Below are 15,787 nucleotides of genomic sequence, written 5' to 3' on the forward strand. Positions count from 1 at the left end.
AGATTTCCCCATAGAATTGCATCGACTGTACTTCAGCAAGTGCTGCCTAACTGTTGCATTTTAACACCTACATAGAAGGCTGAGAGTTACAGGTTGTAATGTCCTGGAGACAGATTCTACACAGGGTTGAAGTGATGTGCAAAGCTTTGCTGCTAACTTTAACACATGCCTTTAGGTATTTTTAATGACCTGAGTGTTTAGCAGAAGATTAAGTAAAAAAAAGATGCAAATATAAGTAAAAATGAAAGATGTAAGGCTAAATTGTTCTGTTATGCCTTCTTATCATGAAGGATTGCACTCAGAATAAACCCTTTCTTAGGAACAGGAAAATACGACATATCACAAACACCATTTAAGTTATAGAATGGGTGGCATTTGATTAATGTCTTGACTGGTGCCAGTTGAACAACAAGTTATTAAATGGATTTAATTGCCTGCTGAGCATAATAATTGCTTTTAATTTTCACTTACATTTAACAAAAGTCGGTTCCTAACTCCTACAATACAGCTGTAACCTCAATCCCAATGGGAATTCCCAGCTGAAGTATCATTATGTGCTATTACAGTCACATGCCCCCTACAGCAGATCAGTCTTAGTATCAACAGACCTCGGGGATCTACAGAGATATCCATATCATAAAACCACAAGCATGTCAGTAGCTTTCACTGTCTGTGGAGGTTCAAATGAAAGTGGCACTCCACATGAAGCTGAAAATGTCCACGAGAAATGCCAGACCTTTTGACGGCGCCACTTCCTAAATGTCTGCCAATTTGCTTGCCGGGAACCATTTTAGGATTTATTTCGCTATCTTATAAAAGAATGCAAATTTACTTTGTCTACATCAAAGGGGATTAAACTGATCAACGTTGGTCATATAGCTCTTACAGTGAAGCAATTACAGCTAAGAAAGCTGGTTACCCAGCAACGACTCAACCGCCCACGTACAATGCCTTTTAATTCTATTCATGCCCACCAGTGAAGTGGAGAAAATGACAGGCTGTCAGTGGAGTGAAGCGACGCACAGAATTATAGTCCTGATGAACTGCAGAGCAATTCCTCACATAGTGAAAAGTTCTATTACATCCCCCACACCAAGATTAAGAAAAACAATTATCCTATGTAAAGTCAAAAAAGGGTGATATTTACAGTGCATTGAGCAATAGCTAAATGGGAAAATTTACCAACTGGCCTTTGCAGTATTTTACTCAAACATTGCTGAACAGAAAGGTATAGTAAATTAAAAGTTCCTTATTGATCCCTCAGTGCCAGTGAAAGAAAAGGTAATTTCCTGTACATTATGAGAAAACGCCACACAAAAAAAATTGTTGGGGCAAGTGGCTGAGATTGACATTGATTAAAAATAATTATATTTTCCCCTTAGCAATTGGAACTCCATTGAATATTTGAAAACAGCAGCCAAAGGCTTTGCACAAGTTTGCAGTCTGGAACTGATTTTAAAAAGATGTCATTGTGTACTAGAATGGCCAGGATTCCCACTCTGAAGGTACCTACTGAATATTTCTGGGGAAGTTCATTTTGTTTTTGCATTTTAAGGGAATTTTTTTTCTTAACTTTAGTCTAAAGTCCATATATTTTAGCTGGAGGTAGTATCAGGTGCACTCACCCCACAACCTGCAAGGCTGCTTGCTTCTCCTTTTGCAAACTTATATAAATGTCTTCCAAGCTACTTTATCAGGCAAGAGAGACTGGGTTGGTTGATGTGAACAGTTTGCAGGACAGCTTCATCAAGAAAGAGTCCTCTTCCCTCCACCTTATCTAAGCTTTATCTGTAATCATTTGGGATTTTTGTCTTGATACATCCATCCATGAAGTCAGGGATAATTGTAACACCAAAATAGAATTCTTTATGCTTCATTCAAGTAAGTCTTGGTGGATGTCAAGTTTTAATGTGCCTTTGGTTTATCAATGGAAAATATCATGTGTTGAAAATCAAATAGGGATAGAAAATGGATTGTATACAAAGGCCTGCATATGTACAAAATTAAGACAGGAAGTGGTGCACAATTTCCTATCGTGCACATGCTTACATGGAAGACAGAGAAGAAACAGGTTAGTGGATGTCAAGTGTGGAAAGAGCAGGAAAATGGGAGTGGATGGATAGATTAAATTTAAAGCAAAACATCTTTAAATGATGGACCAAAATATTCTGATCCGGTGCTAAAATCAGTGATTTCTTTTTGGTGTAAATTGTGCTGTCCCCTTGTCCAGAAGTGAAAAGTACATCTCTGAGAATTCTCAAATTAAAGTATAGATATGATCCATAAAGCATGCTGATATAGCGATCAGTTTATAAACAATTTTTTTTACCAAACCATTTACCAAAAGGGCAATTATAAAAATAAGTCAATGATTCATCACCCAGATTTCAAGATATAAATGTCCTAATGTAAATTGTTTCACTCTTTTATTATTAAGTGAACCATTATTAATGTTAGTTTAATTTCAAAGTGTTGTGTACACCTGTTCCAACGTCTAGTAAGGTCTGCTAACCTGAGAGTACACAACATTATTCATTCCATGATGCAATGGAAAGACAAGACAACAAGAAAGAAAAAGAAGTGGAGTAAAAGAAAAGGGCAAATGGAAACAAAAAGACAAAGAAGTTACAGAAAAGGAAGCAGCCAATAAACTAATGGACAGTGTGTGACTTCTACTGTTTGCATGTTGCCTCCTTTTAGATCTGAAATACCCAATTTATTCCATACAGTAGGATCATGACTTATTCCAGTTTGTACTTTATCATAAATAAAAGCAAAATACTGCAGATGCTGGAAATCTGAAATATAAACAAGAAATGCTGGAGCCACTCAGCAGATCTGGCAGCATCTGTGGAAGGAGAAGCAGAGTTAACGTTTCGGGTCTGTATGTTCCGAAGAAGGGTCACTGACCCGAAACGTTAACTCTGCTTCTCTTTCCACAGATGCTGCCAGACCTGCTGAGTGGTTCCAGCATTTCCTGTTTTTATTATTGTACGTCATCATGTTGGCTATGTGGTAATATTCTGTTTGTTTTGTTGATTACAACTCTGCAGTTTTTGAATATAATGGGTGTAATTTTAACATTGTTTGATAGTATAAAACAAGTGATATTGATTCAGCTGTCTGTCATCCAACTTTCCCCATTTCCTTCCCATTGACTCATAGGCCTGTAACAGTGAAGGTGACTAGGGCTTTAAACTTTAATGCTGGTGGCTACTTCTAAACTGCTTCTGCAAAATCAGTCAGATTGCTTTGCACGTGGCAATAATAGTTCATTAGCTTCCCCATGGAGACTGACAAGCAGGAAGAAAGAACACAAACATTTTCCCACTGAATTCCTACAGGCACAGGGCATTATAAACTGCATGCACAAAGCCCTTTGTGCTCCCCTTCATGACCCAGCACTGTTTTCAACAATTAAGGGTTTCCATTTGCTCAATGTTCAACTTGTTTGTAACTGCAGGCAGCAAGTGATTTAGGTCTGTGCCTGGTTTCCCAGCAGTAATCTTGATGCTTTCAAACTGTGCTGGTCATTAGGATCCTCTCCATTTTACTCAAGACTATCAGCTCACCAAGTAGTTCATGACTTCTACAAGGAACCTGGGCACAGATGTTAAGCACCATTATATTGGGAGCTATGCAACAACAAGATTCTGATCAATCAAATCATTGGTGCCTTGAAACAATTATCTGAATTTTCCAGCAGGCATTGGGACCATATGTGGGTCCCAGCCCCGATGGTGTCCAAATCCTGCTCACCTTCCTGGATGTGAGCAATTAATAAGCCATCCAATTAAGGACAACAGGCGGGCTGCGCAGGCAGGTGGGTCAATCGGAGCACCTGAGGCTGTGGGCAGCCAGCAGCCCCACCAGGAGGGGTGGGTGCTGCCAACGTAGGTGGGAGACCACGAGGGCGCCTCAAGATGGAGGCGCCCGCTGGAGTTTTCTAAATTTTTTTAACGTAAGTGCGGCCACAGCTGCCAGGCCATCATTGTGGCGGGGAAGCCCCTCCACAGGTTGGCCTGCGGCCATGGCTATGACCTAATGATCATCGTGGTTTTGGGAGGGTGGGGACTTAAAGGAGGCGTTGATGACCCCCTGCCCTGCTGTCAGGAGTCCGCCTAGAAAGCTGGTGGGCTCCGCACACGGCAGGGGGTCCACTCCAATCGCGGAAAGATCCTAAATGAGCCATTAAGTAGCGTAATTGGCTCCCCCCTCCCCCTGTTAGAGCAGGCTGCCAACTTTCTTCCCCGCCACATCCCGAAGTGGCTACCCCTATTACATAAGAAGATAAGAAATAGGAGCAGGAGTAGGCCATTCAGCCCCTCGAGCTGCTCCGCCATTCAATAAGATCATGGCTGATCTGATTGGGGCCTTAACTCCACTTTCCTGCCTGCCCCCACAGTGCCTGACTCCCTTGTAGATCAGAAATCTGTCCATCCCAGCCTTGAATATATTCAATGACTCCGCTACTCTTTGGGGAAGAGATTTCCAAAGATTAACGACCCTCTGAGAGAAGAGAGAAAAAAGGGAATGAGGAGCCAGAAAATGCAGAGGAACAGTATGGCCCAGCATTCCTGCGAGCTGCCAGAGCTGTGTGGCAGCAAATTAATAAGGAAAGACTCTCCTGAAACATCCCTCCACTCCCCAGAGCAACACAAGTTGGAGCTAGACTCATTCATGCTCTTCGACATTGTGTGTAAGTATGCTGGTAGGCATGCTAGTACACTTAAAAACTCTGTGTGGATTGCCATCAGTCTTCTTATGTATGGTGGGTACTCAATATCTGTGCCCTCTGCAGCAGGGCTTGGAACTGAAGTATCCCACTCAGAAAGCTGCTTCCCGGGTTGTCGTAACCCTCTGCCCTTGCTCCTATGCATGAGTGCGGGCTGTAGTTTCACATGCAGACACCTCTAACCTACCATCTGAACAAGCTGGGATGCCAGTTTCTGAGTTGATTTCTGCAAGTGTCAGGTCAAGTGATGCTACCTGCTCTGCATTGCTGCTCTCTTCTTCATTCACTCCCTGAGGTGATGAAGGAAGTAATAGTGAGGGGAGTAGCAAATGCAGCTGTAGTAGGGGAGGAAGGAGCTGGAAGGAAGTGTGCTGCAGTGATTGGAAGAGAATTCTGGTAATTGGGAGAAAGAAGGGTTGTGAGTATCGAGGTTCCGGTAGCGGAGGGCTATGCAGAGAGTAATGAGAGATATGAGTTAGAAGGCTTACCTTAGATTGTCTAATGAGGTCATTAAACCTCCTCCTGCATTGCAGCCATTTCCTGGAGGTTGTGGGGAGGCAGGTGGGATTCTTCTGGTACTAAATAGCTCTACTACCTCTACCCACTCCATCACTTCTGCTTTCCTTGATATCTACTTGCTACCTGGTGGAAAGAAGTTGTTTCTCCTCCTGCCAACCTCCTCCACCAGTATCTCCAAAACAGCATCAGAAAAATGTCAGCCCTTGCAGCTTCTCCTGAACCTGCAATTATTAATAATCTTCAGTAGCAGCTGCCTACAGTCAAAGCCCTTTAGGAGGTTCAGAACGCAGTTAAATGATGTCAGCCACTTGCAATATTGACACCCCTTATTGGACGAGCTGCCAAAGGGCAGCACAAGTTGTGTTGACAGCCAACCTATTTTATTTAAATTAATCAGCTGGACTAATTTGTAATGTCCATGTGATCGGGTGCACATTCTGAGCATGATGCCCATTCTATGCCCAAAAACAGGCTTAAACCAATATCTACCACAGAATCTAATTTCTAACAGTTATGAAATGGAGAGAGAAAGAGAGATGAAGATGCAAATTCCTTCTTCTAACTTAATTTATTTTCCAACATGAGTTCAATTTTTAAAACAAGCAAATCCTTTAAGGGATACAGATAGGAAGGTATGATAGGATGGAGAGCAAAGTAAGAAAACTGGTTGAGGGTGGGAAGTTCTCTGGCCTCTTATCACTCCCTCCCCGGGTGGAGCCAAGAGGAATGGATGGAAAATGGATGAAGGGTCAAAGGTGAGATTAGGAACAATGAAGCCAAGGGTGGATGGGGGAATATGAGGTTGAGAGGTCATTTGAAAAGGATGACATGTTACAACCGAGGATGGAGGAGTGCGCAATCTTTCTCTAGTTCCACTTCTCCACGGGTCACAACATATATTTAAATGTTTTACCTGGTTACCGATACGGCTAATTATATACTATATTTTAGTTTCAGAATAAAAATACACCAACCAGGTTTCTTTAACGAAAAACAAAATTATTAATTTATTATAAAACAAGACTCATTCAATAAAGATGCAAAGCTTATAAACACACAGGTTGAAATATGAAGGTATAAATATATTTCCGCCTAATTAACCCAACACACACACACACGCACATGCACGCACGCACGCACGCGCACACACACACCAGTTAAAGGAAAAATAAAGAAGCTTTCTCTGCAGAGATCGACTTCACAAAAAACAAAAACTACTTTGCCCAAATACTTGCTAATTCTTGAAGAAAAAGGATAAGATATGGAATGTTCCAATTTGTCTGGCATCCAGATACACGTGGATGGGTGTCACTAGACACGTGGCAGTCACTGGGATCTTTTCAGAAGCAGTTCGTTCAGGAGATATTGAGAGAAAGTCTTGCAGAAGCTTCTCAACAGAAATACTGCATCAGTTTCTCCAGTTCTCATGCTGGATTCTCAGGGTTTCTCAAAGAGCTGGAACAGGATGAGCTGGTGGCCTCTCTCTCTTAGCTGGCTTACACCCCAACTGCCCATTCAAACAGTTCAAAAATGAAACCAACTCCTGACCACCATAAATTTTGACATGTAACTTCTCTGTAAACAACTCCAATAGTCAGAAAGCCTCCTGCTATTTACTTAGTTTAAGACATGTGATCTCCAGTAATGATTTGTTTTTAAGCAAAGTCCCAAGTGTCCTTCCAGTGACCCTTTTAAAAACAAAACAAGTCCAGCATCTCCTCAGGTATTTCCACAGTCTTTTGAATGCAAGTCCTCAAAAATATTAGCAATGGAATCACATTCACGACAGACATAGGAGCAACAATGAGAGTTAGAGAGTGGTAGGAAGGGCAACGGGTTGTGAGAAGGTGAAGGAGTTGGGGAGCCAATTGGACTGAGAGGATCGGAGAAGAATAAATAATTTCCCCCTCCACTGTGGTTGGCAGGGTCTTCAACCGTATCTAACCCATTTCTCACACTTCTGCTCTCACCCCTTCCCCTCCCTCTGAGAACCATGACCTTGTTCTCACTTTCCATCCCACCAGCCTCCACATCCAAAGAATCACCCTCCGCCCTTTCCACTACCTCCAACATAATTCCACCACCAAACACATCTTTCCCTCCCCTCCCCTGTTGGCATTCTGAAGGGATCGTTCCCTCCGTGACACTCTAGTCCACTCCTCTTCCCCTTCCCCTTCCCATAGCACCTTCCCATGCAATTGCAGGAAGTGTAATACCTGCCCTTTTATCTCCTCTCTCCACAGCATCAAATGCCCTAAACACTCCTTCCAGGTGAAGCAGCAATGTACTTGTACTTCTTTCAATTTAGTCTACTGTATTCACTGCTCATACTGGGGAACACCTCCATTCAGTCCGTATGCATGACACCGAGCTACCAATTGATTGCCATTTTAATTCACCATCCTGCTCTCATGCCCACATTTCTGTCCTTGGCCTTCTGCAGTATTCCAGTGAACCTCAATGCAAGCTCAAGGAACAATGTCTCATCTTTTGATTAGGCACTCTACATCCTTCTGGACTCAACATTGAGCTCAACAATTTCAGAGCATGACTGGCTTTTTTTAAATTATAATTTTATTTTATCTTGTTTTTTAACCATGTGCCTGTTTAAACTTATTTTTCATGTTTGTGCTTTTGGACAGAGCTGTTCATTATTCTGTCATTAACACGGTCTCTGGACTAATGCTTTGTTTTTCACTTCAACTATTAGCACTCCCTTTGCCTTTGTTCTGTGACATCTCTGTCATTTAATCTCTCCTGCCCTCTGCCCTATCACACACCTTCCTTTTTGTTCTTCTTCCCCCTCCCCCTTTTCACTTGCTCAAAGCCTATTACATTTCTAACCTTTGCCAGTTCTGATGAAAGGTCAAAGACCAGAAACATTAAATCTGTTTCCCTCTCCACAGATGCTGCCAGATCTGCTGTGTATTTCCAGCAGTTTCTGTTTTAATTTGGGGAGGGGTTAGGGAAGGATCCACTAAGGGCCACATATTCCACATAAACCCCACCCCAAATGCAGCTTGCAGCCATTGATGGCACCTGTTCCTGTCATAGTGCACCATATCACCTTCCACTAAAAGAAAAGAAAGACGAGCTGGATTTGAGTATACAGGCATTATTTCAATGTTTGAAAATAACACAAAAGTTGGGAACAATGAAGAGGATAGTAACAGACTTCAGGAGGACATAGCCCAACGGGTGAAATAAGCAGAAACATGGCAGATTAAATTTAACACAAAGAATTGTAATTTTGGTGGGACGAATGAGAAGAAGCAATATAAACTAAATTATACTGTTTTAAAGGTATTGCAGGGACAGAGACACCTGGAGATGCATGTACATAAATCTTTGAAGGTGACAACACAAGTTGAGAAGGCTGTTTAAAAAGCTTGTGGAATCGTTGGCTTTATTAATAGAGGCATAGGACGGAATCTTCTACACTTACAAAATTTTCAGGCATCCCGATCCTGCTCAGGTCAGGGGTCCGCCGGAAGGGGAGATCTTCTGGGAGGTGGCCAATTAGCAGGCCGTTTCCACATGCACCATCCAATTAGGGATGGCAGGTGGGTTCTGGAGGCGGGAGAGCAGGACATCACCGCCCATTCCAATGGAGTTTGGGAGTGCCAACTGTGAAACCAGTGGGAGCGCTGCTGAGGGGCCAGACTGATGGAGCAGCAGGGAGGCACTGCAGCCGCCATTAGCATCAGTGGAGTGACTGAAAAGTTACATATATATGGCTGTCAGAGTCATCCATCTCCACTACTTCAGAACTCAATGGCAAGGCTGTAAAATGGGCAGACAGCAGCCTTGCCATTTCTTGTTGGTGAGCTCTTCAATAGCTTTAGAAATTATGAGGCTCTGACCTCCTGCAGTGAAGCTGCCTCTTCTCACCTCCCAGAGAGTAAACATAGCAGGCGCCCCGTGCGCTGTTCGCAAGATTTTATTGCAATCGAAAAATACGGCCTAATTGCACTTTCAATAACCCTAATTTGCTACTTGTCACTGCCAGGTAGGTGGCCACTGCCACTGGGAGCCCACCTTTGGCAAAAGCGCATGGAGACGGGCACGCGTTGGGGAACTGACTCGACACGCAACCATCTAAATTTCCCCGACCCGCCCACCTCACATTTCCAAAGCCTCCTCCAAGGGGCCGGGAAGATTCCAGATACAGAGTGCAAAAGCAAGGAAGTTATGCCAAACCTTCCAAACCTTATGCCAAACTTCCCGTCAGCATTCCGAAGGGATCGTTCCCTCTGCGACACCCTGGTCCACTCCTCCATTACCCCCACCACCTCGTCCCCGTCCCAGGGCACCTTCCCCTGCAATCGCAGGAGGTGTAATACCTGCCCATTTACCTCCTCTCTCCTCACTATCCCAGGCCCCAAACACTCCTTTCAGGTGAAGCAGCGATTTACTTGTACTTCTTTCAATGTAGTATACTGTATTCGCTGCTCACAGTGTGGTCTCCTCTACATTGGGGAGACCAAGCGCAGACTGGGTGACCGCTTTGTGGAACATCTCCGCTCAGTCCGCAAGCAGGACCCTGAGCTTCCTGAGCTTGCCATTTCAACACTCCCCCCTGCTCTCATGCTCACATCTCTGTCCTGGGACTGCTGCAGTGTTCCAGTGAACATCAACGCAAGCTCGAGGAACAGCATCTCATTTACCAACTAGGCACACTACAGCCTGCCGGACTGAACATTGAGTTCAATAATTTCAGAGCATGACAGCCCCCCATTTTACTTTCATTTTTAGTTATTTTTTCTTCCTTTTTTTCCCATTCTTTTTAAACATTTTTTACAATCTTTTTTTTTGCATTTATTTCATTTCATCTTAATTTGTTCAGTTTGCTTACCCACTGTTTTTTTTTCATGTTTGCACTTGCTGCTGTTCAATATTCAGTGTATTTACACCTAATCTGTACTAATGCTTTGTCTTTCAACACACCATTAACATATTGTTTGCCTTTGCTCCGTGACCTTTTGGTCAGCTATGTGGCCTGGTCCATTCTAGACCTCCTTTGTTATCTCTTGCCCCACCCCCACCTCACTTGCTTATAACCTGTGACTTTTCTAATATTTGTCAGTTCCGATGAAGGGTCACTGACCCGAAACATTAACTCTGCTTCTCTTTCTACAGATGCTGCCAGACCTGCTGAGTGGTTCCAGCATTTCTTGTTTTTATTTCAGATTTCCAGCATCCGCAGTATTTTGCTTTTATTTTAGAGATTTGATATAGTTGTTCAAAACCATGAACAGAAAACTTTTTTTGCACAGAGTCGTTATAATCTGTAATGCAATGCCTGCAAGGGCTGTGGAAGCCGATTCAATGGCAATTTTCAAAAGGGAATTGGATAAGTACTTGAAGGGCAGGGCTATGGGGAAAGGGAAAGGCCGAAGAACTAATTGGATAGCTCTACCAAAGAGCCAGCACAGGCATGATGGGCTGATTGGCCTTCTTCCGTGCTGTATCATTCTATGATTCTATGAAGAAGAAGGCAGATTGAAAAACAAAGAGAGTTATACAGAGAGAATCATCAGAGTAGAAAAAGAAAGAAACATAAGAGGAGAGACTGAAAGAATCAGCAACATAAAGACATTTGAGACAGGTTGAAGAGTGGCCACATTCTCTGACTTGTGTGTGCCACAAGAAATCAACTACTTCCTAATAAATGACAAACACACAACAAAGCAGGTTTCAACTATATATAATTTATAGCCTGATACAGGTTAACAGGACTGCATGATTTAGTCTGTATCTGAAGCAAAATAAATCATTCCAAATTAAATTGATACCAATACCTTACTTCAAGTGAATCAACTCTGTAAAGATCAAATCTTGCTTAAAGGCATTGTACGCCATAATTAAAATCATTGAAACAATTTTTACTCAGATTGGTCATTTTAAAAATAATGTTGACATGATCTTTCTGTAATATTCCTGGCACTGCCATTTTGTAATCAAACTTAAGGATCTAACGTATCCAATTTTACAAACAGGAAATCACCCCAGGAATCTACACTTCTATTTTTTTCAATTGGTTATAAAATTAACCAATCCTGCTATCAACATTGAAGGTAAGCATTCCAGCATTTCCTACTGTTAAAATCATCAGTTAGACACCATTTAAATGATACACAGCCCTTTAAAAGTAAAATATGTACAAAATCATCCGCATTCCTTGCAGCTCAATTAACACTATAGGACCAGCCATCATATAAGATTGTAATTTCCACACCAATAATTTGGTGCATGGTCATCTAAAACCAATTTTCTGTCCACTCCCATTAGTCAAATTACTGTTTGACTAGGTAACAGTGGGTTACTTTAAAATTTCTGATATGTTAATCTCAGACTCCAACTGAAGTCCATCGAGGTTCTTCAACCTGCTTCCTCTTCCTCCTCTTCATCCTTTTCCTCAAACCACTGCAGGATGGACAGGAAGACTCCCAACTTGAGCCGTGGGCTTCAAAAAAACTTAGAAGCAGGAGAAATGAGGAAATCAGTAAACTCCAGCAGAAAGTTTCTTGAAGAAATCCACCCAGGTGAATTGCACAGAGACCAATGATCTAAGTGGTTCTGGGTGAGTGTCCCTTTAAATAGCACTTCCAATTGCTGTTTCATGCCTCTACCTCACTTGGGAGTGCTATTTCCACTTTGACGAGGAAAATAGCATTGGGATTCTATTGACATCATAGGAGCACAATTTAAATATTTTATTGATCTGATTTGATTGAGGTTTTCAAGATTTTGAAAGGAACTGATAGGGTAGATAAGAGAAACTTGTTCCCCTGCTGGGGGAGTATAGGACATTGGGACAAAACCTTAATTTCAGAGCCAGGTCATTCAGGAGAGAAGTCAGGAAACACTTCTTCACACAAAGGGTGGAAAAAGTGTGCAACTCTTTCCCACAAAAAGCATTATATCCTAGCTTAATTTATAATGTTAACTCTGAGATTGATAGATTTTCTTTGGTAGACAAGTGTGTAAAAGGATATGGAGCCAAGTCCTAGGTCCCTGCCTGCTTCAGACAGGTGTATGGGCTGCCCTGGTGAGGGCCCCAAGGAGAATGGTGAGGTTCACAAAATTAATCTGTGCCACTGTCGCCCTCCAGACCCCCACCCTCCATGTTTGCGACCCTCCTTCCCACCTTCTGTAACCTACTCAAATCATAAGGCCCAATCATAAGTCTTCAATCCTGTGAGCTGTAACAAGGTGCCAGCCTGGAGCCCCACAGCCTGACTGCCAGATTTAAATGAGGCTGGTGCTTCAAAAGTCACGGACGGCCCTTCTGGAATGGGTAGTCAACCAAAACACTCTGCCAGTCCATTGTCAAAAAGTCAAGACAGACCCCTACGAAGAAACAATTGACATCCTGCGCCTGTGAGCATATAGCCCACAAGGAAATTATAGCCCTCTGTGAAATCAATCAGAAAATAAGTCACATGGCAGTTCATAAACACTAATGCCATTATACAAACATACGAATTAGGAGCAGGAGTAGGCCACTCGAGCCTGCTCCGCCATTCAATAAGTACAGGGCTGAACTGATTACTTCACATTACCACCTACCCCTGATAACCTTTCACCCCTTGCTTATCAAGAATCTGTCTACCTCTGCCTTAAGCATATTCAAAGACTCTACTTCCACCGCTTTTTGAGGAAGAGAGTTCCAAAGACTCACGACCCTCTGAGAGAAAAGATTTCTCCTCAACTCTGCCTTAAATGGGTGACCGCTTATGTTTAAACAGTGACCTCTGGTTCTAGATTCTCCACAAGGGGAAATATCCTTTCCACATCCACCCTGTCAAGACCCCTCAGGATCTTATATGTTTCAATCAAGTTGCCTCTTACTAACAAAGAACAAAGAACAAAGAACAGTACGGCAACAGGCCATTCGGCCCTCCAAGCCTGCGCCGATCTCGATGCCTGCCGAAACTAACAGCTTCTGCACTTCCGGGGCCCATATCCCTCTATTCCCTTCCTATTCATATATTTGTCAAGATGTCTCTTAAACGTCGCTATCGTATCTGCTTCCACCACCTCCCCTGGCAGCAAGTTCCAGGCACTCACCACCCTCTGTGTAAAAAACTTGCCTCGCACATCCCCTCTAAACTTTGCCCCTCGCACCTTAAACCTATGTCCCCTAGTAACTGACTCTTCTAACTTCCAGCAGATACAAACCTAGCCTGTCCAATCTTTCCTCATAAGATAGCCTGCCCATTCCAGGTATCAGTCTAGTAAACCTTCTCTGAACTGCTAACGCATTTATATCCTTCCTTAAATAAGGACACCAATACTGTGCACAGTACTCCAGATGTGATCTCACCAATGCCCTGTATAGCTGAAGCATAACCTCCCTACTTTTGTATTCAATTCCCCTCATGATAAACAATAACATTCCATTAGCTTTCCTAATTACATGCTGTACCTGCATACTAACCTTTTGAGATTCATGAACTAGGACACCCAGATCCCTCTGCATCTCAGAGCTCCACAATCTCTCACCATTTAAATAATATGCTTCTTTGTTATTCTTCCTGCCAAAATGGCCAACTTCGCATTTTCCCACATTATACTCCATCTGCCAGATTTTTGCCCACTCACTTAATCTATCTATATCCCTTTGTAGCCTCCTTATGTCCTCTTCACAACCTACTTTCCTACCTATCTTTGCATCATCATCAAATTTAGCAACCATACCTTCGGTCCCTTCATCTACGTTATTTATATAAATGGTAAAAAGTTGAGGCCCTAGCACAGATCCCTGTGGCACACCACTTGTTACATCTTGGCCAACCAGAAAATGACCCATTTATGCCTACTCTCTGCTTCCTGTTAGCTAGCCAATCTTCTATCCATGCCAATATGATACCCCCTACACCATGAGCTTTTATTTTTTGCAATAACCTCTGATGCAGCACCTTATCAAATGCCTTCTGGAAATCTAAGTACAGTACATCCACCAGTTACCCTTCATCCACAGCACATGTAACTCCCTCAAAGAACTCCAATAAATTGGTTAAACATGACTTACCTTTCCCAAAACCATGTTGACTCTGCCTGATTCCCTTCAATTTTTCTAAATTCTCTGCTATAACATCTTTAATAATAGCTTCTAACATTTTTCCTAAGACAGATGTTAAGCTAACTGGCTTGCAGTTTCCTGCTTTCTGTCTCTCTCCCTTTTTGAATAAAGGTGTTACATTATTTTCCAGTCTAGCAGAACCTTCCCCGAATCTAGGGAATTTTGGAAAATTAAAATTAACGCATCAACTATCTCATTAGCCACTTCTTTTAAGACCCTAGGATGAAGTCCATCAAGACCTGGGGGCTTGTCAACCTGCAGCTCCAACAATTTGTTCAGTACCACTTCACTGGTGATTGTAATTTTCTTGAGTTCCTCCCTCCCTTCCATTTCCTGACTTACAGCCAATTCTGGAATGTTACTTGTATCCTCTATAGTGAAGACCAATGCAAAATTCCTGTTCAATTCATCTGCCATTTCCTTATTTTTCCTTATTAATTTCCCAGACTCACTTTATATAGGACCATCGTTCACTTGGATAACTCTTTTTAAAATATCTTTAGAAACTCTTACTATCTGTCTTTATATTTCTAGTTAGCTTTCTCTCGTACTCTAATTTTACCTTCCTTATCAATCTTTTAGTCAATCTTTGCTGGGGTTTTTTCAATAATTCAATAAAGTTTACTAATTGGACATTAGATTACGAGTGCCATACGTGTAGTATAAGGGTCTGAAAGAGAAGGTGTAAAGAATATTTCCTACCATGATGATGTAAGAGATCACATGTGAGAGAGACTTGAAGATAGAAGCAGTGTGGCTTTAGAGGAGCCACACAGACTGTTGTGCAGCTGTACATAGTCATACTGTAATAAAGACTAATGTTCTAATTACTCCAGACTAAGGAATCTCTCTAAACTCGACTAACATAACATATTAAGGTGGCAGTGTACCAAACAAACATACAATATGGTGTTCAGCGGTGGGATCAAAAACAATGGTGGTTCTTGCTATGCTACACTGAGAAGATTGTGAAGAAATTTAGAGAGGGATGACCTGGAAAAAGTACCAAAGCTCCAGAACTCAAGAAGAGGCTGTGGAAAAGCTCCAGAGCTCCAGCCACAGAGAGTCGGGGAATCGGCGGTAGAAATCCAGTCCAGCGATTGCAGGTTTTGCAACAGAGAACCAAGCAACGATCGAGGATCTGGTGAGCAATCTTGAAAGAGGGTTAAAAAATTTTGTCCCTCATGGCACTAGGCAGGCAGCACTGGGAAGGTCCTTAGCGAGGGCTGATCCAAGGTCAGCGCCATTACACGTGGAAATCACACAAAGAGAGAAAGAAAATGAGGCTGCAAATACTCGATTCTCTGTGAGAAGTGAGTTATTGTAGTATAGCCGTAATGCTATAAAACTGAGTTTAATACAAGGAGCAATTAATCATAAATCTGGCAGTGAGATTTCAAAGGCAGAAACATTGGCCATAGTGGGAGACAGCGTGGGCTGAAAAA

Source organism: Heterodontus francisci, chromosome 4 (assembly GCF_036365525.1).
Source record: "Heterodontus francisci isolate sHetFra1 chromosome 4, sHetFra1.hap1, whole genome shotgun sequence".
NCBI classification, from domain to species: Eukaryota; Metazoa; Chordata; class Chondrichthyes; order Heterodontiformes; family Heterodontidae; genus Heterodontus; species Heterodontus francisci.